Here is a 27,573-nt window from a genome sequence, read left to right as displayed (position 1 = left end):
TGGTCAAGAGTCGGAGATGACCTAATAATTTTATCATGGACTGACACAGGACAGCCAATGAAAAGCTCGGATTTGCTTAAAAGAATGTAAAATGTAGAAAGTTTAGCTAGAGAGAAAAGTATAAAGTCTGACACTATGAGTAAGGAAAAAACTCTTACTTTCCGATTCCTGAATGACGTGATATGCTGATGGAGCTTTGGCACATGTAAGGACAGCAGACTTTAAATGGTTTTTCCTTTCTAGGTGAAGTGAGAATTAGATAGGGAAATAGATTTAGGGAATGGAAACTGTTATTCTGCTAATGTTTCATGTTTCTGAGCTTCCTTTGAAAATGTCATTTCAAATTAATTTCCTTATTAAAATGCTGCTTTCTTAAATTGCTTATAAAATAAAGATTCTAAAACGTAAATGCTTTTTCTTTTTGAAAAATAAAGATAATAAATTAGATTAGAAAACACAAGCTGGTCTTGTTTATTCATGGTCTAGTTTCCATCAGTTGATCCAATCACCTTAGTGATCTGATTAATAAATGATAAATGTTTAAAACCATGTTTAAGATATATAAACTGCATTTGTATATAATAATGTAAATAATATGTGAATAGTTTTGATTAATCAGACCACTTGATTCAGTTGCTCAAAAATTTTCTCATTGGTGTTATGGGCCTGTATATGTGTTTTATGATTAATGGTGAGTATTGAGGTGATAGATAGCGTTTATGAGACAGTTTTTCAATCGGAGCGCTGCATCAATAACTTGGTAGCAGAGTTACGGTTTCTATGGTAACTAGCATGTTATATGGTAATACATAGGATTGATGTCTAAAACATGTTAAGTTTGTTCAGTTGTTATATGTAGTCGAAAGATTTTTTCCAGCAGTGTGAAAATTCCTGGTTTGTGCCAGCATGAGAAGTGTGACAGGTGAAGTTGCACAGTGCATTTGTTCTGTTTCAAATAGTGGTATCGCCGTATATCAAAGTGTTGTGGTCGTACAGCACAAGTTTAGGGATTTTAGGTGTGTAAGGTAGAATGCATAGTGAGGATTGTCTATGAAATCGTAGCTTTTGAGTATAGGGACTTCTGTCCTGTTTTAAAACTCACTGTGAAAAGAGTAGTAGAATTTATCTAAGCTTGAGTGAAGGGTAAGGAAGCGTTGACTATCTTACTGGCAAGTGAGGATTTCTATTAGTGGGTTAAAGTCCTACTAAAAATGTATGAATGCATGGCTAGGGATTTTTCTGTATGAATGTGCGTAAATGCATTTGTAATGTACGATCGAGTGAAACTCTAAATTGTCTCTAAGGAGGTGTAAAATATCTCTGTATGTGCATTTAGAGAGAAACACGTTCGTTATTACCTGCTAGAAGGGTAAAGTAATCAAAAAACACAACGTGAGAGGGGTCTGAGGGGAGTATTTAAAGACCAACTTGCATCCTATCCCCCAATCTAGCTATCAAAAACGACAACAGGGATGCTAAGGGTCTAAAGAGAAAGCTACAAAGAACCAGTACATTCATAAGTAGTTTGTGTAAGTAGAGCAAGAAAAGTGTGAAATAATACCCATCAGCTCACCCAATGGTGGAGTCTCGTCATCTGGGTTTTGTTAAGAACTGGTATCTGCTAAGTACCTCCTTGATTGTATGTAGAGGAATACTAGCGACAGATCCACCAGTGATAGAGAGCCAGCAAAAAGTATAGGTGGGTTGAAGATGGAGTATTGTTACAGTGCTAAAAAGAAATTTTGTGAAGTGGTGAAAAGGTGTGTGTGTGTTAAAATTGCCTAGTGTGATGCCAAGAAACGACTTTATTGAGGGGAGGTCATCATACTGGCAAGATTAAAAGCAGAGTGAAGATAGTGTGTTAAACAAATATCACTCAAAACCAAAAGGGGGTTGCTGTACTGTTCCTAAACAAGTCAGAGATAGGAAAGTTCTTGCTGGCGTGACCAAGTGGAGGGGAAAGACAGGGGATATAATTAATGCCCTGGGGAATCCATTATGTTGGATATATTTGCCTCACACACCCCGAGGAGTGTCATGCTTCATCATCGGCGGTTGCTCCTCGTCGGGGAGGCGGTGCAATCCCCGACGGGCACACCTCAGAGAGGGGCTCTTTGGCGGAGATCTTTTTTCCAACTGCCTGTAGGTGAAGTGGGGGTATGTGGGCAGGGAGGTGTATACCTATGGTAAGGTAGCTAAAATGTAGTTAGGGGTACCGGAACGGACTTTATTCTGGGGGTCCCCTAGCTATGGTTAAAAAAGTGAAACTAGTCCCCTAGGTGTCAACCAATTATGTTGTGTTACCCTAGAAGATGCTAGTGGTGCATGTGGTCAACATGTTTCTCGCTCCTGGTATATTTACCGCGATTCTTCAGGACCAAAGTGAAGACAACAACATGCTCGTGTCATATGTGTTGAAATTGTTTACCTTAGTGGATCCTCCTATGTCTATGTCTGGAGGAAGGATAAGGGAACAACAATTAAACAAATTTGCCAGTCACAATATTGCCAGGAAGAACATATAACGACATGCTGGTGGTATTTGATGCATGCCAAGTGTATTGAGCGTGCAATGCAAAACTGTGAAGCACACGCTCTAACTAGTACTGTGTCTCATACTGTGGAGAGTGAAGGTGAAAATTTAAAAACAGGGGTGTAACTATACAAGGTTAAAAATGCAGCATACATAGATCTCCAAGAACCTGCCTGTGGTATATCAGATATGGTGCAGGGTTTTAAGTGAGGACACCACTAAGTAGTATGAAAGGCATGACAAAACACTTTCACTGTGATCTACACAACCAGTAAAAAGGAAAAAGGAACATCACAACATTTCCCTACTCACCTAATGATCAGAACCTAGAGGCCACATGAGTGTTCGGCAGGGCTGAACCACAGCGCTAAGCCCAAGGTGTGGCTGGAGTAAGGGCAAGTAAAAGCGCGGTGAGTAACAGTTAAAATTATAAAGTAAAATGCATCCCTGCAGAACAGGGCTCACAGTCTGTTATGGCGCTAAAGATTATGGCGCTAAAAATTATTATCCTCCTCAGCCATGCGCTAGACGCTCTCACCTGAAGTCAGCTGCGTTCGGGTGTAAACACCTACCCATCCCCGCCGAGCTCGAGTAGATGTGTGAGCTCGGCGGCGGGGATTATTTCAAGTAACACTGGCAGGTCAGCGTGACACGTTGGGCATCCGCCCACAGTCCTAGGTCACGTGTGTGGTCCCGGGAGCGTGGCGGCCATCTTGTAATGGTGTTGTGAAAGCGATAAACGCTACTGCTCTGTGCAGCCACCCCGTTTGCCATGCCACGGAGGCTTAATTGGTTAGGTGTCCAGAATCTTGGAACCGTTTAGTTAAACGTTTCCGGTTAACCCAAAGTCACACGTAATGGAGGACGGGTTCACGTGTGGCAAAAAGGCGATTTATAAAAACCCATAATGCAGATGGCGGCCATGTTTGAAGAGGTCCCAAGGGGTTGTCAGTGTGAAAAAAAGATATTAACAGATTGCAATTACCTTAGCGAGGTGCTATGGGTACACAAGTAGTGTAAACCCTGTACAAGCCTAGTGGTGAGTGGCGGCCATGATGGAACAGGTCCCTAAGGGTGTGATAGGAGGTTAGTTATGAATGGTGTGCAAATGCCATTGCGAGCTGATCTTGCCCACTGGTCGTCCTGGTGTGTAGGACAAGTCTTAACTAGCCTTGGGTCTCTGGATATCGAAGGATATGATAACCAAGTGTAGGGGTTCGTGAGTACCCTGGGAATAGTGATGTAGCTTACTGGGTATGGAGTGTATCATGTACAAACCCAAACTCAGATCTCATGTCGTGGGAATGTGTCAGATCACCGTCGCTCATGGGTGGACACTCTGGATATGGGGGTTCATAGTGAGTGCCAGGGAATGTCTTCGTTGAGACCATGTTGGTCAGAAGCCAGCCGATGTACCCATCTCTGTTCCTTTCTGAACAGTATTTTCGTTGGGCAGTTAGGACTGGATTCCAGGACTACCCACTTCATTGAATTCTCATCGTGGTTTGCTTCCACATAATGCTTGCACATTTTAGTGTGGGTCTTTCTGCAGCGGAAGTTGCTGCGATGTTCTATGATTCGAGTCTTGATAGGGCGTGTTGTCATCCCTATGTACTGCAGGTTACATGGGCATATAAGCAGGTATATGCAGTGGGATGTGTTGCAATTGGTGTGTTGCCTTATTTCCCATTTGAAGGTGTCTGAAAGTTGTATAGTTTTGAGAGTTAGGGAATACCTGCAGACACCACACATCCCACAAGGGTAGTGCCCCGTCACTGGGGGTAGGTCCCATAAAGTTCTTTGGCTCACTTTCCTAGTTTGTTTAGGCCTAGTGCTAATCAAGATATCTTTCAGGTTTTGTGATCTTTTAAAAGCAAATCTAGGTTCCTCCAGGGACATGTCTCCTGTGTTGAGTATACCCCAGTGATGCTTAATCGTACTCCTGATTTTGTTGGACAAGGGGGTAAAGGTGGTCACGCATGTGATAGGTTGGTTCTCAGTAGGGACCCTCTCCCGCCTTTCCAGTAGGGCTTCTCTATTGTTGTTTCTGGCACGTTTACGTGCTTTTCGTACATCACTCCTAGGGTAACCCCTATCCAGAAGGTTCCTAGAGAGCAGGGCAGATTCTTTCTTGTAATCAGCCACTGCGCTGCAATTACGCCTAATTCGTAGGAATTGCCCAAATGGTAGATTTGTGCGTAGGGCCTTAGGATGGTGACTCGTGTAATGCAGAAGGCTGTTGCGATCTGTGGGTTTACGATACATAGTTGTTTTTATGGAGCCCGCTTCCAATTTGATCGTTAAGTCGAGGAAAGCAATTTCATGGGGTGAGGCTGTCATGGTGAAATGTAAGTGAGGGTTGAGATTGTTGACCCAAACCAGGAACCCTTCATAAGTTGTTGGTGGACCGCTCCATAGGATCAGAATGTCGTCTATGAAGCGTTTCCACATTCTGATGTTATTGCGGAAGGGGTTGGACTCATGGTGTATATGAGTCTCTTCAAATTTGGCCATGTACAGGCAGGCCACCGAGGGGGCGAAGGTACTGCCCATAGAGGTCCCCTGGGTTTGATGGTAGAACTTGCCTCTGTATTCAAAATAATTTTCGGTCAAGGCTAGTGTTGCGCACTCCATGATGAAGGTTTGGGGAGTGTTGGAGCTCCACGATTCTTGTCCCAGTCTTTCCTCAATTACCTCAAGGGTAGCCCTCTGGGGGATGTTCGTATAGAGGGCTTCGACATCCAGGGTGATTAAAAGGTCAATCTCTCCTGTTGCCTGGACTGAGTCCAATATCCTGAGGACATCTGTCGTATCCTGAATGTAGGAAGGGATGCTTTTTACCAGGGGTTGCAGGAAGTGGTCACAAAACTGAGACAGGGGCTCCAGCACAGAGTCAATCCCAGAAACAATTGGCCTCCCTGGTACTGGTCTGGTGGCTTTATGGATCTTGGGTAGAATGTAAAAGTATGGTACCCTAGGGTCCTTTTTCATGAGAAATTCTGCCTCTTTCTTACTGATCCATTGATCACATTCAGCACCGGACACAAGGCTTGTGATCCTGGTCTGTAAACGTGTGGTTGGGTCATCAGTGATCGGAGTGTAGTATCTCTGGTCACTCAGCTGCCTTGTGCACTCTAACTCATAGTCCACTGTGTTCATGAGTACTGTCGCACCCCCTTTGTCGGCTTGCTTAATTGTGATTGAGGAATCATCTGCCAATGACTTTAGTATTGCCAACTCATTCTTGGAGATGTTGCAATATGGGGTCTGCCGGTCAAGTTTGTTAATGTCTTTCAACACCGCATGCTCAAACGTTAGTACTTCGTTAGGTATCATACCGTTATGCGGTGTGAAGGTAGAGGGATTATGGAGTCCAGAATCTTCCGTGTGTTCACTGGGTTTTCCCTCAAAGAATGCTCTTAACCTAATTTTTCTAAAAAAGGCTTTGAGTTCTCTTGTTTGTTGGAACTGGTCGATCCTCGGAGTAGGGACGAAGCCCAGGCCTTTTTGTAGGACTTCTTCCTCTCTTTGGGTAAGATCGCGATCTGATAGGTTAACTACCAGACTCACTGATGTCCTGATCGGCTCGTGCTCCTCGTGTCCATCCCTTGGGGGCGTGTGTCCTCCCATTGTACCCTTTTCTCTGCTGTATTGCCTCTTTTTCGCCCTCGCCCTCTGCCCCAACCTCTGCCTAAAAAAGGTGGGTGTGATGGGTTCTGGGGCGGATAGAATGCAGGGTACTGTGGGCCGAACGGGGGTTGGAAGTGGGGGAATTGCGGGTACTGCCAAAGTGGGGGACATCCAGGTTGCCCCTGATTTTGGTAATTGGGGAAGTTGTGTTGTCCCCGTCCCCTCCCTCTTTTTGCCCTGGGGGGCATCTGTGCGGGGTTGTTATCCTCGCTGTTGTCTGAGCCACTGTTTGAGCCCCTCCTCGAGGAAGTCGTACTAGAATCTGAACTATAGTTAGTGCCAGGGGGAACATAGTCATCCCTTAAGTAAGGGTAGACCTTTTCTTTAGAGAATTTTTTAATGTCCTTTTGTAATTTGACTAACTTTTGGTTCATAAAATATTCCTTATGTTCTGCCATCTCTTTGTTGATCTCGGCAAGTTTTGTTTTAAAACCCGGGTTTTGCACTGCGGTCTTCAAGGCGGCTTCTGCTGCTTGTATTTTCACCAGCAGGGCATCGGCCAGTCGTTTTGCCGTGTTGACTATAAGGATGAGGAGGTCGTGGGTACATTTCCACGACACCTGTGACCACTCCACTTTAAATTGTCCGTCCTCCCAGAATATTCTCGGGAAATTTTTAACTATTAGTCCATTTGGTGCAATCTTAGCTTTAAAATATTGCGCCATCATGGCTCCATGGATAGTTACCCTGATCCATTCCCTTTTGAGGTCTGACAGGGATTGCCATTCAGGAGTACTACTACTTGTTCCTGGTTCAATATCAATGCCGAAAAGAGAGGGTGTCCTCATTATGGCTGCTGCATCCTCCTCACTAAAACTCAGTCCCTGCCCCTCCATGATGGTGGGGTCTAATGGGAGTGGTCCTGGTGTGGTGGAGACCTTCACAGAAGGTAAGGAAAGAAGAGGGAGGAAATAAGGATGGTTTACTTTGAAAACAACCCTTCAGAAAGATAAGAACAAGTCCACTACTGAATTCAGTTTCGGACCGGGTATGAGCCACCGCAGAGGTGTAGGCTCAAATTTATTGGGGGATATGACCAGACTCACCCACCAAATGATAGCTCCCACGGTTTACACCGTGCTCGAGTAGGTTCCAAAGAGGGAGGGAGGCAAAAGGACACTCTTTACCACTCAAAAAAGTGGAAGGTCCAGTAACAGCTTAGTGTCTGTACAAAGTACTAGGAGTCAAAACCAAAAGGGGGTTGCTGTACTGTTCCTAAACAAGTCAGAGATAGGAAAGTTCTTGCTGGCGTGACCAAGTGGAGGGGAAAGACAGGGGATATAATTAATGCCCTGGGGAATCCATTATGTTGGATATATTTGCCTCACACACCCCGAGGAGTGTCATGCTTCATCATCGGCGGTTGCTCCTCGTCGGGGAGGCGGTGCAATCCCCGACGGGCACACCTCAGAGAGGGGCTCTTTGGCGGAGATCTTTTTTCCAACTGCCTGTAGGTGAAGTGGGGGTATGTGGGCAGGGAGGTGTATACCTATGGTAAGGTAGCTAAAATGTAGTTAGGGGTACCGGAACGGACTTTATTCTGGGGGTCCCCTAGCTATGGTTAAAAAAGTGAAACTAGTCCCCTAGGTGTCAACCAATTATGTTGTGTTACCCTAGAAGATGCTAGTGGTGCATGTGGTCAACATGTTTCTCGCTCCTGGTATATTTACCGCGATTCTTCAGGACCAAAGTGAAGACAACAACATGCTCGTGTCATATGTGTTGAAATTGTTTACCTTAGTGGATCCTCCTATGTCTATGTCTGGAGGAAGGATAAGGGAACAACAATTAAACAAATTTGCCAGTCACAATATTGCCAGGAAGAACATATAACAACATGCTGGTGGTATTTGATGCATGCCAAGTGTATTGAGCGTGCAATGCAAAACTGTAAAGCACACGCTCTAACTAGTACTGTGTCTCATACTGTGGAGAGTGAAGGTGAAAATTTAAAAACAGGGGTGTAACTATACAAGGTTAAAAATGCAGCATACATAGATCTCCAAGAACCTGCCTGTGGTATATCAGATATGGTGCAGGGTTTTAAGTGAGGACACCACTAAGTAGTATGAAAGGCATGACAAAACACTTTCACTGTGATCTACACAACCAGTAAAAAGGAAAAAGGAACATCACAACATTTCCCTACTCACCTAATGATCAGAACCTAGAGGCCACATGAGTGTTCGGCAGGGCTGAACCACAGCGCTAAGCCCAAGGTGTGGCTGGAGTAAGGGCAAGTAAAAGCGCGGTGAGTAACAGTTAAAATTATAAAGTAAAATGCATCCCTGCAGAACAGGGCTCACAGTCTGTTATGGCGCTAAAGATTATGGCGCTAAAAATTAGTATAATAAATTACATGATTTCTCCCTCTTATCTCTTTAGAGCGGGCCTCTTTTTTGACCTGAGCGAGTGCCAGGCGAGGTGAGGCTATCTCCATATAAATTTATGGGTGAGTTTATTCAACTTTGAACCTGAAATGTGGACTACTTATATACTCATTTCATGGCTTCTGTTTACTACAATTATGTAATTACATTTGTTTTTGTTATAGGAGAGTTCTTTGTTCATGATGTTGAGACCACCATATAAATAATTTATCTCTGGTAGGTCATTTAATATTCCTTTTTCACTTTTTATAGTTGCAGTATTGTAAATCCAACAGTGCCTGACGAAAGCCTTGTATGGCTGAAACATGTTGACCATTCTATTTTCACAACTGATAGAGATATTTGTTTAACACACTATCTTCACTCTGCTTTTAATCTTGCCAGTATGATGACCTCCCCTCAATAAAGTCGTTTCTCGGCATCACACTAGGCAATTTTAACACACACACACCTTTTCACCACTTCACAAAATTTCTTTTTAGCACTGCAACAATACTCCATCTTCAACCCACCTATACTTTTTGCTGGCTCTCTATCACTGGTGGATCTGTCGCTAGTATTCCTCTACATACAATCAAGGAGGTACTTAGCAGATACCAGTTCTTAACAAAACCCAGATGACGAGACTCCGCCATTGGGTGGGCTGATGGGTATTATTTCACACTTTTCTTGCTCTCCTTACACAAACTACTTATGAATGTACTGGTTATTTGTAGCTTTCTCTTTAGACCCTTAGCATCCCTGTTGTGTTTTTAGAAGGGTAAAGTAGCCTTACTTTATCGACAAATTTAAATATTCTGTGAAAATAGTGTCGCCTATTTCACGCGAAAAGAATACTTGAATGTTTGGAAAAGCTATCACTTTATTTTAGCAAAACAGACAAATAGTTTGTTTTTTGTGAAGTTATTAACTGAATTTAATTGAAAGATTTGTAAATATGGCGCTGTGAAAATTATTTGTAAAGGAGGGGTCAGTTTAAGGAGTGGAGTGAGAGACAGAGCAGCTGCAGCGGTAGCATACGTCACAAGTGTCGCGCTGTGATTGGCTAACATACCTCACAGTTTTCGCGCACAGATTAGTTCATGTGACTAGGCAAGCTTACAACTGATTGGCTTATCCTGAAAAACAGTAATTCTATTGGTTGAGCAAAATAGTGACGAAGCTTAACTTGATTGGTTTGTTGGTAAGTTTCGCGCACGGATTGGTTGGTGTAGCGGAATAACAAGGAAGTTATTGCAATCTTTTCCGAAAACATGGATTACTATTACATAAAGGAGAAAAAGAAGCTTTCATGGTTTCAGAAATTGAAAAATAAAATTAAACCTGACAAGAAAATTTTAACGCGGGGTGGAAGATTACTTCATAAGTACAAAACACCTGCAGCTTATATGTTGGGTGAATATGGTTATCATACTTGTCTTTGGATTGAGAATTGGATGAAGTATACTGAAAATGATGGTGTACTAGCATGGCCAGAAGATGGATCATTTAACGTAGCGGTTTTGAAAAATTTAAGAGAAAAAATGATGAAACTTGTACCAAAGCCTATACCTACTCAATTTGAAGCTTTAGTTGAATGGGAAGATGAAATGTTTGAATTAGAACGAGAGAGTAGGGGAATTTTAAGGGGAGCAGGATTAGGTCTTGGTAGAGAAACACATGAGGATAGAATGCGTCGATGGAGAAGTGCAGACATGTGTGATGGTTTGTATCCAGTGAGATTTATTGCTGAGGTAACTGGACAAAAGAGTACCCAAAAGAAAAATAAAAGTAGTGAAGAAAGTGATTCCGAAGATGCGGTATTAGAAGAAATTTATACTAAAAAACCGCCACCTTATCAACCAGTTTGTACATGGACTTCTCCAAGTGCCCCTCAAAGAGAAATTATTGATGAGACATCTCCTAAAACAAATTCGAATAATAGAGAAACACCTGAAAGAGTAGAAACAGGACGTAATTCAAATATATCAGGAGAAAATAGTAATTATACTGAAACCCCAGTTCAGAGAAATGAAACCCTAAGAAATGGAATGAGAACAGAAAGGTATGAGGAATTACCAAATACCTCAGAATATATTCGTTCTACAAATTAATTAATACAACAGTTAACTAAAAGCATGGAAGCAGTAACAGTACCTGTAACGATTGGACCTGTTCTTCCAGTATTTGATCAAAAAGATATTAGGCAGTCAGCTTTAACTGTTCCATTAAATTCAGAAATACAGAAAGTCACTGAAAAATGTTATTCGGACTTGTCTGAAATACACCGAGAGAAAATAATGATGCCAGACAACTTTTAATCAAAGTTTGTCATGTAAAAGTCCAACTGGTGCAGAATCTGACTCTGGAACTCCGGAAAAGAGCCTGAGTAAAGTAGATTTAACACAAACTCAAGAATGTAAATTACTTGATGTTGGAAAATTGAAGGCAGATTTAGAGGAATTAATAATTGGTACGATTGGAACTGACAGATTGAAGGCATATCAGGATGATGAATTATTATTTATTTGCAAAAGCATGACATGGAAAACGAAAAACAAATATGATCAATTAGAGGATATGGCTTTGGAATTAGAAATAGATTTAAGTAAGCAGAAGAATTTGCAGAAAAACTATAGGGTGGATTTTGAAAATATGAATACCTCAGGAAGAATCACTCATATAAGAGATTTAATTGTGATTTTGAGAAAATGGGGTGAATTAAGTAAATGGAGAGCGAAATGGAAAAAGAAAAGAGATGAAGACAGAACAAGTCTAGCTTTTCCTATCAGAGAAAAGGAAAAAGTAGTAAATGAGTTTCCAATGAGAGAAATAGCGGGAGGTGGGTATGTGCATGTCCCATGGACAAGACAGGACATTTTACTCTTCACAAATGATTTTCCTCGATTAAGAGAAAAACCTGTAGAATGGTATCGACAGGTAGACAGATTTGTGAAAGTTTCAAAAGTTTTGTGGATTGATCTCGATGGATTATTTGACATAGTTGTCCCATCAGATCTTTGGACAGAATGTAAAACTACTATAGATTGGCCTAGAGAAGAATACCCTCGAGATAAAGTAACAGGTGCTCCTTCTCCAGATGTAATGAGAAAGTACGAACAGGTAATTGTGTTTTTGAAAAACAAGATTCCCCCAAAAGAGATAGATTGGGTTAAAATAGATAGAACAATTCAAGAGTCTAAGGAATCAGTACATTCATTTTATGAAAGATTACTGCTGGTATTTAAACAATACAGTGGTTATGAACATTTAAGTGAAAGAGACATGAGGCATTTTATATACAGATTTGTATATGGATTGAGACCTGAAATTAGTGAAATGGTAAGAACTGGAATAGTTGGTTGGCAATCACACACAGTAGATGATATCTTGAGAAAAGCAAAATACTGTAGTGATGAAATAGATGCTAAACAAAAGAAGTTGAAAGAAAAAGCTATGTGGGCACAGGTAAAAGTGGCTGAACAACAAATAGCAACTTTAGGAAATAAGAATGTTGATCAGAATCAAGGGAAATTTAAAGGTAATTATAATAAACCAAAATTGATGGAAAATATAGAAGAGTTAAAACAGAAACTCCCATGTTTTAATTTTGGCGAAATTGGACATTGGAAGTGTGAATGTAAGAATCCGCCCAGAATTCATAAAAAAAATACATCATTAAATCCACAGATGCAGAATGAGATTAATGAGCAGCAACAGCTACAGCGACAGGTAGTGATTCAGCAAAGTCAGTTACCACGACCGCCACTTCCAAACTGTGTAAATTTGCAGAGATACAGTGCAGAAACAGGATTCAGCGGAGGTGAACAGGTAAACAGATCGCCAAGAGTGAATGTGTCAAATATGTCTCAACAATATTGGTTGAAAGAAGATGGAGGGAGTGAATCTGAAGATTACTTCTGACGGTGCCTGAGAGAGGAGGAAGAGTGTGTGCTTGGAGCCACTCTTGAGGTAGATCAATCTGGTCCGTTTGTAAATGGTAAAGTGAATGATGTAGAAATTACTTTCCTAGTGGATACAGGTGCTACCCGTTCTACTGTTAGATCAGTGGAAATAGAAAACCTTCCTCTCTCTGGAGATAAAATCCAAGTAGTAGGTGTAGCTAATGAGAAAATAAAAACAGATTTAAGTGAACCAGTTGAAGTGGAAATAGGTAAATTTAAACATATGCATAGATTTGTAGTTTGTGATAGCATTCCTGTAAATCTATTAGGTAGGGATATCTTATGTAAAATGAATTGTGCAATATATTGCTCACCGGATGGTATAGAGCTTCAAACTCCAGAAGAAGATGGGCTTTACAAATTAATAATGTCAATGGTTGAGGCAGAAGAAAGTAAATTATTTCCTGTGTTTGATAAGAATAAGTTACCTGAAGAATTAAAAGACACAGTGAATATAAAAATTTGGGATTTCACTGGAGATGGAATGGGTTTGATGAAAAACGTAGATCCAGTACAAATATCAGTAAAACAAGGAGCAGATTATCCAAACATTCCTCAGTATAAAATGAAAGCAGAAGTGATTGTAGGTGTTACCCCTGTAATAGACAAATTTATAAAACAAGGTGTTCTAAAAGAAATCGAGAGTAGTCCATGTAATTCACCAATTATGGGAATTAAAAAGCCAAATGGAACTTTCAGATTTGTTCAGGACCTGAGAAAGATTAATAAAATTGTTGTTCCATGTTGCCCAGTTGTGCCAAACCCAGCGGTAATTTTATATCAGATTCCGCATGATGCAGAATGGTATACAGTTATTAATTGGTGTAATACATTCTTTACTGTTCCCTTGCATCCAGAAAGCCAACAAATGTTTCCGTTCCGGTTCACAGAGCGTATTCTAGCATGGTGTAGAATCCCTCAAGGTACACCGAAAGTCAATCTATTTTTAATCAGTTGCTAAAGAAATCATTGGTAAATCTAGATTTACCTGGAAAATCTACGTTAGTGCAGTATATTGATGACCTCCTTGTGGCTGCAAAAACAAGAGATAATTGTGTAACAGATACCATTACTCTTTTAAATCATCTGGCAGATGAGGGACATAAAGTATCTCCTGCAAAATTACAGTTTTACAAACAAGAAGTAAGATATCTTGGTCACAGAATTGCAAAGGGAGTCAGACAAGTGACAACAGAAAGAATTAAAATGATTCAACCAATGCAACCTCCAAAAACACAGAGACAGGTTAGAATGTCTCTAGGAATGGTAGGTTATTGCCGCCAAAGGATTAGGGGATTTTCAGTAATCGCAAAACCACTGCAGAGACTGACAAAAGCAGACATAAAAGACCTGATTAGCCTAACAGAAACTGAATTAGAAGCTTTTGAACAGCTAAAGAAAAGTTTGTGTGAAGCTCCAGCATTAGGAATGCCTGATTATGAAAAGGAATTTGACCTGTATTGCAGTGAAAGAGAAGGATGTGCATTATCAGTTCTGATTCAAAGACATGGAAAACTGAGAAAGCCAATAGCATATTTCTCAGCTGTTTTTGAACCTGTTGCAAAAGCACTACCAGGTTGCTTAAAAGCAGTAGCTGCAACAAGTGTAAGTTTGAAACAAAGTGAAGGAATAATAATGGGATTTCCTGTAAAAGTATATGTATCACACTCAGTTGAAATTCTCCTCACTAGAAGCAGAACACAACATTTGACAAACAATAGGCTAACAAAATATGAAAAGGTTATTCTTGAATCGGACAATGTTTCAATTGCAAGATGTGTGAATGTAAATCCTTCCACATTATTACCTGACACTACTGAAACAGAAATCAGAGATGAGGTTGATCATGAATGCCTGGATGTATTAGAATATTGCACTAAACGAAGACAGGACATTAAAGATATCCCATTAGCTGAATCAGATTATGTTTTGTTTGTTGATGGTTCATGTTTAAGAACAGATGAAGGTGTTCTGAGTGCAGCATATTCAGTGTGTACAGTTGCAGATGTAGTTGAAGCCTCCTGTCTCAAAGGAATTCATTCAGCTCAAGTAGCAGAATTAATTGCTTTGATTCGTGCATGTGAATTAGGAAATGAGCAAAAAATTACCATAGTGACTGATAGTCAATATGGTTATGGTGAAGTCCATGACTATGGCCAGCTCTGGTCTCAAAGAGGTTATTTAACTTCTGCGGGATCACCAATAAGGAATGCTCAGTTAATTAAAAGATTAATTGATGGAATTCAGCTACCAGAGAAAATTGCAGTAGTAAAATGCACAGCACATAAGAAAGGAGAGGACTACATAACAAAAGGAAACTCATATGCTGACTCGATAGCAAAATTCTGTGCAAAACATAATGTGTCTATTAATCGGAAAAAAGAAAATAAACATGTTTTGAACTCACTTATGCTAATATCTGTAGTTGAGACTTGGCAAGGAGTAAAACAGTTGCAAGACGAGGCAAGTGATGAGGAGAAAGACACATGGTTAAATGCAGGATGCAGACAAAGAGAAGAAGATGAGGTTTGGGTTTACAAAGATGACAGAGCAGTAATGCCAGATAGTATGATTTTTGACATGGCACGCATGTTGGTCCAGGACATATTGGAAGAGATTCAATGATCAGATTATTTAGGCAAATATGGTACAATCCAAAATTCAGAATAATTGCAGAGTTCTTTTGTCAAAGATGTCTTATCTGTCAACAGATCAACCCAAACAGAAAAACTGTTGTGAGCATGGGAACCATAGGACGGGAGGGTGGTCCATTTACTAGAATACAGCTTGACTTCATTGACATGCCACCTCACAACAAACTCAGATACGTCTTGGTGACAATCTGTTTGTTTTCAAGATGGGTAGAAGCATTCCCAACACGCCGCAATGATTCAATTACTGTGGCAAAATTGCTCTTGAGAGAAATCATACCAAGGTATGGTTTCCCAGTGACGATCGAGACAGATCGCGGCACACATTTTGGAAACAGATTGCTAAAATTGATTTGTGAAGCACTGGATATAAAGCAAAAATTACATTGTGCTTACAGACCAGAAGCATCAGGTGTTGTTGAACAAGTACAATAAAAAACAGAATAGCAAAGATGTGCTTAGCAACAGGAATGAAGTGGACAGATGCACTTCCACTTGTTTTGATGTCTTTGAGAAGCAGTCCAGATAGAAAAACAGGATTAAGCCCTCATGAAATTCTAATGGGCAGGGTCATGAGGCAAGCACTTGTTCCAGTCGATAAACTGTTGAGCATTAATGATAGCGTCATTATGGATTATTGCAAAAATCTATCTGATGTGGTGACTTCTGTGTTTCATCAGGTAGGAACTGAAGTATTTACAAAAGAGAAAGAACAAGCTCATGATCTGTTACCAGGAGACTGGGTAAGGACAAAAGTACATTGAAGAAGAAATTGCCTAGTACCAGGGAGGCAGAAGGCAAGACAGGTGATATTAGTCACAACAAATGCAGTAAAGTGTAGGGGATTGAAGAGATGGATTCATGCTAGCCACACCATACGTGTGCCAACACCTGAGAATCCAGACGAAGGTGAAACAACAGCTGATTCAGATTCAGAAGAAGAACCTGAAAGAAATCCAGATCCTGAAGATCGACAAGAAAGTCGACATCTGGAAAATTCAAATGCGAATGAGGCATTGAATGAAGAAAATGAAGAAATTGGAATACAAGATTCTGAAGAAGAAAATTATAAAGATCAGAAAAGGAAACTGAACAAGAAGTGTTTCAAGATCAAGATCGGGAGAGTATTGAAAGCAGATTGAAAGCTCTGGAAGAAGGAAATAAAATTCTGAAACTGGTGAACTGGAAGTAATTGAAGAAGAAGAAGAAGAAGAAGAAGAAGAAATTCCAAGTACCAGCTATAAGGATGTTGTTCCTAACAGAGTGAAACTGCCAGGTAAAGAAGTACCTCAATCTAGAGAAGAATCTGATACAATAAAACTGATTATTAATTAATCAGCTGATAACACAGAAAGTGAAACAGATGATAGTGGAGATTAATCAAAATTGAAAAGATCAAGGAAAAGAGCTTGGAGAGTGGAGTATAATTTAGCGGAACCAAAAAGGAAGTTATCAAGAAAAGGAGATAATTGGCCAAATGAAAACAAAGGCCTAAAATTTAAATTAGTGAATAAAGCAAAGAAGCAGGTGAATGAGATCACAAGTCAAAAAGAAGAAGACTTAAATAAGAAAAACAAGCAGGAAAGAAAATAGAAGTGATAAACAGCAAAGCAAAAAGAATAATAAAGCCAATTCAGAAGTACAAATCACCTGAGTGGACCTATATTATAATTCCACCAGTAGTAGAAGTAAATTTAGATGATGAAAGCGCTAATGATTGATTTTGTTCATTAGGTGACACATGGTTGAAGAAATTGTGTTAGGAGACACAAGGTCGAAGAAATTGTGTTAGCTGGAAAACACATTGATGTATGACATAAGGTCGAAGAAAAGCTGTTAGAAAATAAAATTATCTGTTAAAAAAAAAAAGAGGGGGGTATATTTAGTAATTTTTTTTAGTAATTTTTCATTTTTTATTTTTATTTTTAGTTTTTTGTTTGAAAGTAAAGATGCCTTATACTGCTAATAATTTGAGATGCTAAATATTCAAAAGATGTTGCAAATTGTCTTCAATATGTGTAATCATGATAATTTTAGTTTGGTTAATCTTAGATGTCATTTTTCCTTTTGGAATAGATAAAGAAATGTATAAAACTAACATGACTAGTAAAGATGTGGTTAATAATGATAAAGTTGATAAGACAGTTAACATTATTGTACATAAACCAGAGATTCATCAAGATAGATCTGTGGGAGATTTTTCTAGCAATACCTTTTCAAGACTTTTATCTGAATATGTTAAGGTGATGGACCAAAAAGACTGCTACATTTGTGTGAAGTTACCTACTTCTGTGTCTGAAGGTGTTACGTATAATATGCTTCCTCTTACTTATGGTATAACATGTAGTGTAATAGCTAGTTTGTCTTATAAAACTGGACGCTTGGAATATCATTATTCCGATTTTGATGAGATTTTTGCAAATTTAAAAATTGTAGAAAGCTTGAATAAAGTGAAACATGCTAAACAGATGAGGGAATTTTTCCTAGAAACTAGTGAACTTACTTATGAGTATCCTTTTAGAAATAATTTAACATGTAAATTAAGAACAGAAGAGAAGACGTTCTTAAATATGGTGGAAGAGAGAAGGGCAATTTACAAGCAAAATGAGATGTTAAAACCTATTAAGTCTAAATTTTGGCAAATGGAAGATGAAAAGCTTAATGGTAGAAATGAAAAATTTGCATTCACATAGATAAACCTGTTAGTGGAAAATGTTGTATAAGAAGAGATAATACTTTGTTTGATAATTATTTTGTTGGTGCAAGTCAATGTGAAGACACTTATCGTATTGTAGGGGGTTGGGAATTTAAAGGAGGCAAAGATCCAATTTCTCCTGGAATTTATTTTGTTTGTGGAAATAAAGCCTATTACAATCTCCCAGACCATTGGTATGGGACGTGTTATGTAGGTTTAGTTTTTCCCAAATGTTTTCATGTAGATAGAAATGCAAAAGGTTCATTTGAAATTGGCAATCACTTGAATAGATTTAGAAGGGAAAGCTTTACAGAAATAATGGGAGACTTATTTGGTGCATTAATACCTATGGTAGGAATAACCCTGAATGCAAACAAAATCAGAAAAACGTCTACAATTGTTGATAGATTGTTAACAGATACTGCAAGTGGATTTAAATTAGTGAATACAGAGCTTGTTGCCATGAGAACTATGGTAATGCAAAATCGTCTTGCATTAGACATTTTGCTGGCAAAAGAGGGTGGAGTCTGTGGAATTTTGCATGTTCAACATTGTTGCACTTACATACCTGACAAAAGTCAGAATATAGAGATGTATATAAAAAATATTACTGAGTTACATACTGAAGTAGAACCTTTAGAAGACGAGAGTTTTTCAGAACGTTTAAGTAAAAGATTTGCTGCAATTAAACACTGGTTTCAAGAGATTGGTAGTTCAATTATAGGTAAAATAGTTTTTCCTTTAATAGTCATAGCTATAGTGATACTTTTGTTAAAAATTAGTTGCATAATACACAAGAGAAGAAAACATGTAATAGAAACGAAAAGAATTTGCAAACTAAGAAAAGAAAAAGAAATAGAATTAGAAGAGTTTAGGAGAAATCAATATGAAAAATGCAGAAAACCAGATGAATCTAAAGTTTAGAAATACTAATATTAAGAAAGTTCAAAACACGTTCAAGGGTTGAAAATGTATAACTTTTGGGTATTATTTGGCGATTTAGAAATCACCAGATGAGGGAGTTGATGAAGCAAGGTGAAGAACATTGGGGCATATTATCAAGGGGGTTTATCTCCGCTTTTTTGGCTTTAAAAGCCAAGAAAGCGGAGATAAAATTATCTCCCTATTACCTAGCTGTCGCTAACACCAGTTAGCGACAGCTAGTAGGAGATAGCGACCATCTTGGGCCCCACTTTGCATGTCAGTGATATTTATCACTAATGACATGCAAAGTGGGCGTGCCAAGATGTTTGCGACTGGAAACAGTCGCTAACATCGCTATCTCCTATTACCAACTTTTGGAGATATTCGCGCTAAGCGCGAATATCTCCAAAAGCTAACACCTGCCCTGAGCAGTTCTTAGCCATGTTATCCAATGGGAGGTGGATAACATGGCTAAGAGCATTAGCTCGGTAATGCATGAATATCGCTGACTTTTCAGCGATATTCATGCATTGCGGCGATTTTTATCGCATTTGCGATAAACCTTGGTAATACCAAGGTTTATTTGCGGTAAAAATCGCTGCAGCTCAGCGGTAAATTTTTGTCTCTAACCAAGCAATAGAGATATCGCTATTGCTTGGTAATATGCCCCAAGATTTTGTTCAAACTTGTGAAGTTAATCTCCCATAACATTAATGAAATGAATAAGCTTGTGGTGAAATTACTAATCAACTTAGTTTAAGAATACATTCATCCATACACGTGGGATAAACTAATGTGCTTTATGTTGCAAACGCAAAGAAAAATAATAAACTAACCTTGTCTATTGTCTTTGTCAGTACTAAATGCGGCAGTTAAATTAATGGCATGCACTTGTTTTGTGTGCTTATGTTACGTTTTTTCTGTGATGAAGGGCTCATGGAGTTCATGCTGTTCAAAAAGGAGAAGTAATTATAATGCTGCCTGATTGTGCTTTATGCAAGGTAATATAATTAACAGGATTAATTAGTGGAGGGGAGGGTAACAGAATGGGTCTCAATTATTTAATTAATTGATGTATTATGTTTGTTTAATAATAATTTCCAAACTGAGGCCTAAAGATGGTTCAGAAAATATGGCTGACAGAGCTGCAGACGCAAAAGCGTGTCCAGAGTGAACTCTTTGCACATGCGTAGCTGTGAAGAATTTTACTGCATTGTCATCGTTAATTGAAAAAGCAGTTCTTTGGTCGCGTTGAACGTGCTCATGGAGAGATGGCTCAAGGACAGGAACTTAAAGTGTTTGCCAAGGCTAGGAAGTAAATGTTCGAAACTCGAGGGAAAAAAAACTTTCTTGAGGAAGCTGAAAGATGTGGAAATCAAAGACAATAGGGCTTATTTGAAAGCCTGGGCTTGGTCAAGAGTCGGAGAGGACCTAATAATTTTATCATGGACTGACACAGGACAGCCAATGAAAAGCTCGGATTTGCTTAAAAGAATGTAAAATGTAGAAAGTTTAGCTAGAGAGAAAGGTATAAAGTCTGACACTATGAGCAAGGAAAAAACTCTTACTTTCCGATTCCTGAATGACGTGATATGCTGATGGACCTTTGGCGCATTTAAGGACAGCAGACTTTAAATGGTTTTTCCTTTCTAGGTGAAGTGAGAATTAGATAGGGGGAAATAGATTTAGGGAATGGAAACTGTTATTCTGCTAATGTTTCATGTTTCTGAGCTTGCTATGAAAATGTCAGTTTAAATTAATTTCCTTATTAAAATGCTGCTTTCTTAAATTGCTTATAAAATAAAGATTCTAAAACGTAAATGCTTTTTCTTTTTAAGAAATAAAGATAATAAATTAGATTAGAAAAGACAAGCTGGTCTTGTTTATTCATGGTCTAGTTTCCATCAGTTGATCCAATCGTCTTAGTGATCTGACTAATAAATGATAAATGTTTAAAACCATGGTTAAGATATATAAACTGCATTTGTATATAATAATGTAAATAATATGTGAATAGTTTTGATTAATCAGACCACCTGATTCAGTTGCTCAAAAATTGTCTCATTGGTGTTATGGGCCTGTATATGTGTTTCATGATTAATGGTGAGTATTGAGGTGATAGATAGCGTTTTTGAGACAGTTTTTCAATCGGAGCGCTGCATCAGTCTCATGGTACCTACGTACTAATTATTTTTCATTTGGTAATGACATTTTTTTACAAAAGAGAGGAGTGGCTATGGGGGCCTGCTTCGCCCCCAGGTATGCATGCTTACATGTGGGATGGTGGGAAGAGCGGGTCCTCATGAAAACTCGTGCCATTGATTTCAACAATCCTGTTTGGTACTGGTTAAGATACATCATGATTTTATTGTTTGGCAAGGAAATGAAGTGAGTGCAAAAAATGTTATCAGTCGTATCGATAACAATACTGCTAATCTTAAATGTACCTCTCTTGTGAATAAGGACTGCATTGAATTCCTTTATGTGAAGGTTTACCACAAACAGGGGCAGTCTGCGACAACGCTTTTCAGGGAGTGCACTGCTGGCAATCTAACACCCCATGCCAGCAGTGCTCACCCTAAACATTTGATTAAAAACATCACCTATGGGGAGTTGTTACGTCTAAAAAGAATATGCAGTACAGAAGGGGGCTTAAAAAGATGTGCAGAGGAGGCTCTTTGCAGCTTCAGGCAAAGAGGATACAGGAAAGACAACTTGAGAGAGGCAGTCAACAAAACAAAGGAGAGAAGCAGGGAATCCTTGCTTAGCACGAACAAAGAGCAGTGCAAGGACGCGGCAAGCACAGGCCCCAGGTTCATTACTACCTTCAGTAAGCAAGAGAGAAAGATTCGGACCATCATTAGGTGCCATTGGCCAATTGTCTTCACAGATGGCGTATTGTAGCCCAGATTATCGATCCATTCGGTCGTCACTTATATGAAAGGTGCATCCATGCGCACGCAAAGTGCCAAACCAAGCCCGAGTTATCTGTTGCTAAAATGTGGTTGCAACCCAAAGAAGGGTTCACTGAATGCACTACTTGTAGAGCATTTAAGTTTGGTGTAGACAATACACATTACTCTACACCTTTTAACCCAGACAAAATAGCACTTCGGGGCACCCTAAATTGCAGCGTGGAATTTGCGGTTTATATTCTGACATGCACCTGCGGCTTAAGATATGCTCCCACAGAATTACATCATCAGTGGGACAACACCATTGTTAAATTACAAGATCTCCTAGCGGCCCCTGTGGCTCATCATAGAGTACCCGGGCTACACCCGAAGCAAACCTATGATCCAGTATTTGCCTTCTAAAGAAAGATCCTTAGGAGGGCTGTGCGCCGGCATAAATTGATCAGAACTGTACAAACTGCCAATAATGTAGCCTCTCTGCGGAAGGCCTTCAAGAAATTTTCATGGGAGGCCCAGAGACTAAAAGATCAGAATGAGTGGCTAAAAATATTCACCTTGCTAAAGGGCAACAATCAGTCCCAGTTTTGGAGTTATATGAATAAGCTCCGTTCCACGAACAAGATGAGAGGAAATAAGGTTAATGAAGAATATTGGGCCCTGCGCGTGACTCAGCTACATCGCAGTGACGCCTCGGACCCCGTGGTGATTGAATTTAGAGACTGTGTTGATCCATCCAAACAGAAATTCATGAGCTGACCACTGTAGCTGAGGTCTCCAAATACCTGCGAGCCATGAAGAACGATGGCGCCCCAGGGCCCAACGGCCTTCCTGCTGGGGTATTTAAATGTGCCCTGGAAGAGTGGGCGGAATGTTTGACTCCCCTATAAAAACAACGTGTTTAAGTCATATCAGCTACCGGACTCATGGTTAGGCTCGACTCTGTGCCCCATATTCAAGAAAGGAGACCGCACGCTACCGGCCAATTATCGACTCATTGCCCTACTAGATCTTGAGGCAAAGGCATATGCCCGGTGTCTTCTACGGTCACTTGAAAAATGGGTTGCAGAAAATAACATCATACCCTACTACCAAACAGGGTTTCGGGCATCGGCCTCCACAATAGACACCATTACAACTCTAGCCATTCTGACTCAACAAGCAGCACAAAAAAAACATCTCCCAATTTACTGCTGCTTTATAGAGTACAGTGCGGCCTTTGATAAAGTGTCTCGTAACTGTCAGATTGTCTCCCACTAGGAACCACGCTGCAGGAGCGACAATATTCCCAGCCCTCTATCCCTACACAGACCGCAGCCCGCAATACGGAAGTCACTGCGCACTACAGCCTGCGCCAGGAGAGGGGGCAGGATAAAAGAGAACCCGTCCCGGGGAAGAGGAAGACTTCAGAGGACCCAGTATGTCTCCAGTTCTTATGGCTCTCCAGGGGTACAGAGAGAAACACACCCTGCAGAGGAGAGATAAACAGAAAGAATACAAATGAGAATCCACACCGCCCTGTACTCTCTCTATGCACATCCAGGGTTTCGGAACCACAACAACCCCTCCCGTCTTACCCGCAGAAGGTGTCAGTATCGCTGGACTGGAGACGTCGTGCCTCTTCACTTGTATTGAAATCTTCTAGAGTTAGCTCCACTCTATAGTAGTTTCCGGGATACTTTATACACATTAGGGGAAAAAGTCTTCCGACATAAAAAAACCCTTCCGTCTTGGCTATGTGTAAACAAACAACACGTCCCGCTTCCCAACAACCCGAAAATTCCCACAAAAAGCAAAAGGGAAAAACCTGCCAACTAGCAGCTGGTTCGTAAAATGAACCCAACTAACACAAAAGGATATCGAGTGAGGTCCAAAATCCGGAGCGGAATGCACTGGCGTAGATGAAAATGTCTGCACGCAGCCGCGTACAAACTCCAATGCCTAAATCAGGTACTTTGCTCCGTACTCCCAATCCAGATCCAGGAGGAATCCTTATCAGAGCGAAGCCTCGCTCAGTTAGCAAAGAATCTCCCAGTTAACCAACAAGAACACAGCCGATAATCCCACGTAGCTCGGTCATCAGAAAAGACAATGTGACCGGTAACTAAACCAAGCACTGACTGCCCGGTTTCATGTCCTTAAATACGATCACATGGGTCAAGCGGGAGGAGTGTAATCGACAGCATGTGCACAGAGAGAGGACTGGACGCAACCCGTTCTAAATCCCAACAGTACCTCCCCTCAAAGGCCTCCCAACCGGACGGGGCCTGGATGGGTGGCGTAAATGAAAAAGCCTCACTAATCTAGGAGCATGGACCCCACTCGCAGCCTCCCAAGTACGATCCTCAGGGGGATATCCCTTCCAGTCTATCAGATACATGAGTTTCCCATTCCTTCTCCTGGAATCCAAGATAGCACTAACCTCAAACTCCTCTTCCTCCCCTACCAACACCGGGGGAGGAGGGGGCAAAACCTGTGTGGTAACGACATAGGGTTTCAAGAGGGAGGTGTGAAAGACAGGATGAATCCCATATTCATCAGGTAACCCCAACTTCATTGCTACAGGATTAACTACCCTGAGAACAGGAAAAGGACCCACAAATCTAGGCTGTAATTTTCACGACCCCCCTAATCTCAAACTCTTGGTGGAAAGCCACACCTTATCCCCCACCCGATAGGAAGGAGCAGGGGCCCTATGTTTATCTGCCTGCCTCTTCATGTCAACCTTGGCCTTCTCCAGATGTTCCAAAGCCGTGTTCCAGATCTGAATCAAAGAGAGACCTAAGGCAGTCACTGCCGGCACCTGGCCTGAAGGCTGAATGGGGATTGCTCGAGGGTGAAACCCCATAGAACAAAAGAAAGGGGTCATACCCACTGCTGAATGCACACTGTTGTTATAGGCAAATTCAGCCAGCGGGAGAGCCACAACCCAATTTAATGACAATGACGTTCCCAGACACCTCAAATACTGCTCCATGGTCTGATTGGTGCGCTCCGTCTGACCATCCGATTGTGGATGATATGCGGAGGACAGACATAGTTTCATCCGTAAGGCAGCACACAATTCAGTCCAAAAATGAGAAACAAATTGAGCCCCCCTATCAGAAACAATGGCCAGAGGCAATCCATGCAGGCGTACCACTGAAGACAAAAAGATTGTGGCCAATTCCCCTGCAGTAGGCAACTTAGCTAAGGGTATGAAATGTGCCATTTTAGTGAATTAATCCACCACAACTAATATGGCTGTAAAACCTGACTCCAGAGTGAAGTCTGTCACAAAATCCATACTTATTGTTTGCCAGGGAGCCTTGGGGACAGGGAGAGGATGCAACAATCCTGAAGGCTTAGCATGAGTTGGTTTATTCACTGCACACACAGGACAGGCCTTTACATACGACTGTACGTCTCTAGCCACTGACTCCCACCAAAACCAACGCAAACAAAACTCCATGGTCTTGGTGGAACCAGGATGCCCAGCAAGAGATGAAGAATGACACCATTCCAAGACCATATCTCGAAGATCAGAGGGAATAAACAGTTTGTTCTCATGATACAGCAACCCAGTTCTTAAGGAAATCAAAGGCTGCGACAACCAAGGTGTAAGATCAATCTTGGCCAGTTCTTCCCGAACCAATTCGTTAAAGTCTTCAATGGAAATGCTGCCCACTATTCTTTCAGGAGCTATGAAGGAACACCTCTCTTTCTCAACTGTCAGGTTAGTGTGTTTCACATGGATACGGGACAATGCATCCGATTTTAACTGTTGCACCGCGGGCCTATAAGTAATGATGAAATCATACTCATTAAAAAATGAGACCCACCTCATCTGTCGAGGGGTTAAGGCACGTGCTGACCGGAAGAACTCCAAGTTTTTATGGTCAGTGAAGATAGTTATCGGATGCCGAGCACCCCACAAATGATGGCGCCACTCTTCAAAAGACAATTTGATGGCCAACAATTCACGCTCCGCCACTGTGTAATTCCTCTCAGCGGGCAGCAAGGTCTTAGAAAAAAAGGCAATCGGATGCATGTATCCATTCTCCGCGTCTCTCTGGGACAACACCCCCCCTACTGCACACAAAGAAGCATCTGCTTCCACAAAAAAAGGCAATGTAAGGTCAGGATGAACCAAAACAGGGGCTGTAGTGAACCTTTCGATTAATAGATCTAGAGAAGATTGAGCATGATCTGACCAAACAAAAGGCACCCCCTTCCGTAACAACACCGTCATGGGGGCTATGATCTCTGAGAAATGCGAAATAAACCGCCGATAGAAATTGGCGAACCCAAGCAGGACTTGAATATCTCTCACACAAGTTGGAGACGGCCAAGAAGTGATAGCTTCTGTTTTCTTGGGATCCATCATGATCCCCTGTTCGGAAATCACAAATCCCCAAAACTCCACTTTAGGCGTGTGAAAGCTACACTTTTCGAGTCGAACGTACAACTGATGTTCCTTCAGACGCTGCAAGACCTGCCCTACATGGACTTCTTGTTCCTCAATGGTGGTAGAAAACACATGGATATCGTCGATGTAGACTATGACGCTCAAATCCAAATATTCCCTCAACACCTCGTTGATGAAAAACTGAAAAGCAGCCGGAGCGTTACATAGCCCAAAAGGCATAACGCAATACTCATAAAGGCCGAATTTGGTCCGGAAGGCAGTTTTCCATTCATCGCCTTCACGGACGCGGATGAGATGGTAAGCACCCCTGAGATCTAACTTGGTAAAAACCGTTGCATGCTTCAGTTGATCAAGCAACACAGGTATCAAGGGAAGAGGGTACTTGTTCTTAATCGTACCCTTATTTAGCGCTCTATAGTCTACACACGCCCGAAGTCCACCTTCCTTCTTCAGAATAAAGAAGATAGCCGATGACACAGGCGAGGAAGAGGGACGGATTAACCCTTTCTCCAGCATCCCTTCGATGTACTCCTTCAAATGCTGTTCCTCAGGGCCCGACAAGGCATAAACACGACTACAAGGCAATCAAAGGAGCGGTGCGGGGGAAGTTCCCTAGCCTTCCCTTTATCGAATACATCGCTATAAGCCGAATAAGATTCAGGGACTCCCAATGCTTCCCCCGTTCCTCCGGAACTCACTGCACAAGTCAAGGGGGTTATCCAATCTGTAGCGACCTTGTAACAATTCTGCAAACAATGAACGGAGTCAAGGGTCACTGTTCTCCTTATCCAATCTATTTTGGGATTATGTGTCTGCAACCACGGTACTCCCAAAACCACACCGAAAGAAGGGGCATTGATCAAATCAAAACCTATTTCCTCAGAATGACCATTATCTCCTATCATACATAGAGGTTCGGTCTGACGTGTGATTGTACCAGATGACAATTCAGTACCGTCAATGGCCCTTACCTGTTCTGGTTGTTCCTTGTAAACCCAGGGAACTCCAATTCTCTCGGCCAACTTAATGTCCATAAAGTTCCCCGTAGCACTGGAGTCTAATAGAGCCGACACTGGAGCCCTATGGTTGTTTGATATAATCAAACAAACAGTGATTGTAAAATGTCTGGGGACCCTCTTCACTATGCCGGGTATTTGATACGGGGTACAAGGAACCATAGAGTCCTTAAGCAGGGCGTCCCTGTGCACAAAAGCCACCGCCTTACGTGAAGGTTCCTTAGAGGGTTTCACGGGACAATCCCTTGCATAATGTCCCTCATGGCCACAATATAAACACAGGTTATTGGATCTACGCCTTTCTTTTTCTACTGATGACAACGGTCCTCTGACTCCACCTATCTCCATCGGTTCAGGGGTCTGTTTCACCTCCCCCCCTGTTCCCCGTGATTCACTCCGAAAAGGCAGAG

General features: G+C 41.1%; 1 pseudogene; it reads left to right on the top strand.

Moving 5' to 3' along the window:
• Positions 1-9,866: 9,866 nt before the first annotated feature.
• On the top strand, positions 9,867-23,800 carry LOC147665136 (uncharacterized; annotated as a pseudogene).
• The last annotated feature ends 3,773 nt before the right edge of the window (positions 23,801-27,573 follow it).

This window comes from Lissotriton vulgaris, unplaced genomic scaffold (genome assembly GCF_964263255.1).
Source record: "Lissotriton vulgaris unplaced genomic scaffold, aLisVul1.2 SCAFFOLD_3001, whole genome shotgun sequence".
In the NCBI taxonomy this organism is placed as follows: domain Eukaryota; kingdom Metazoa; phylum Chordata; class Amphibia; order Caudata; family Salamandridae; genus Lissotriton; species Lissotriton vulgaris.
The sequence above is the reverse complement of the archived record's forward strand: the minus strand, read 5'-3'. Positions and strand labels throughout refer to the sequence as shown.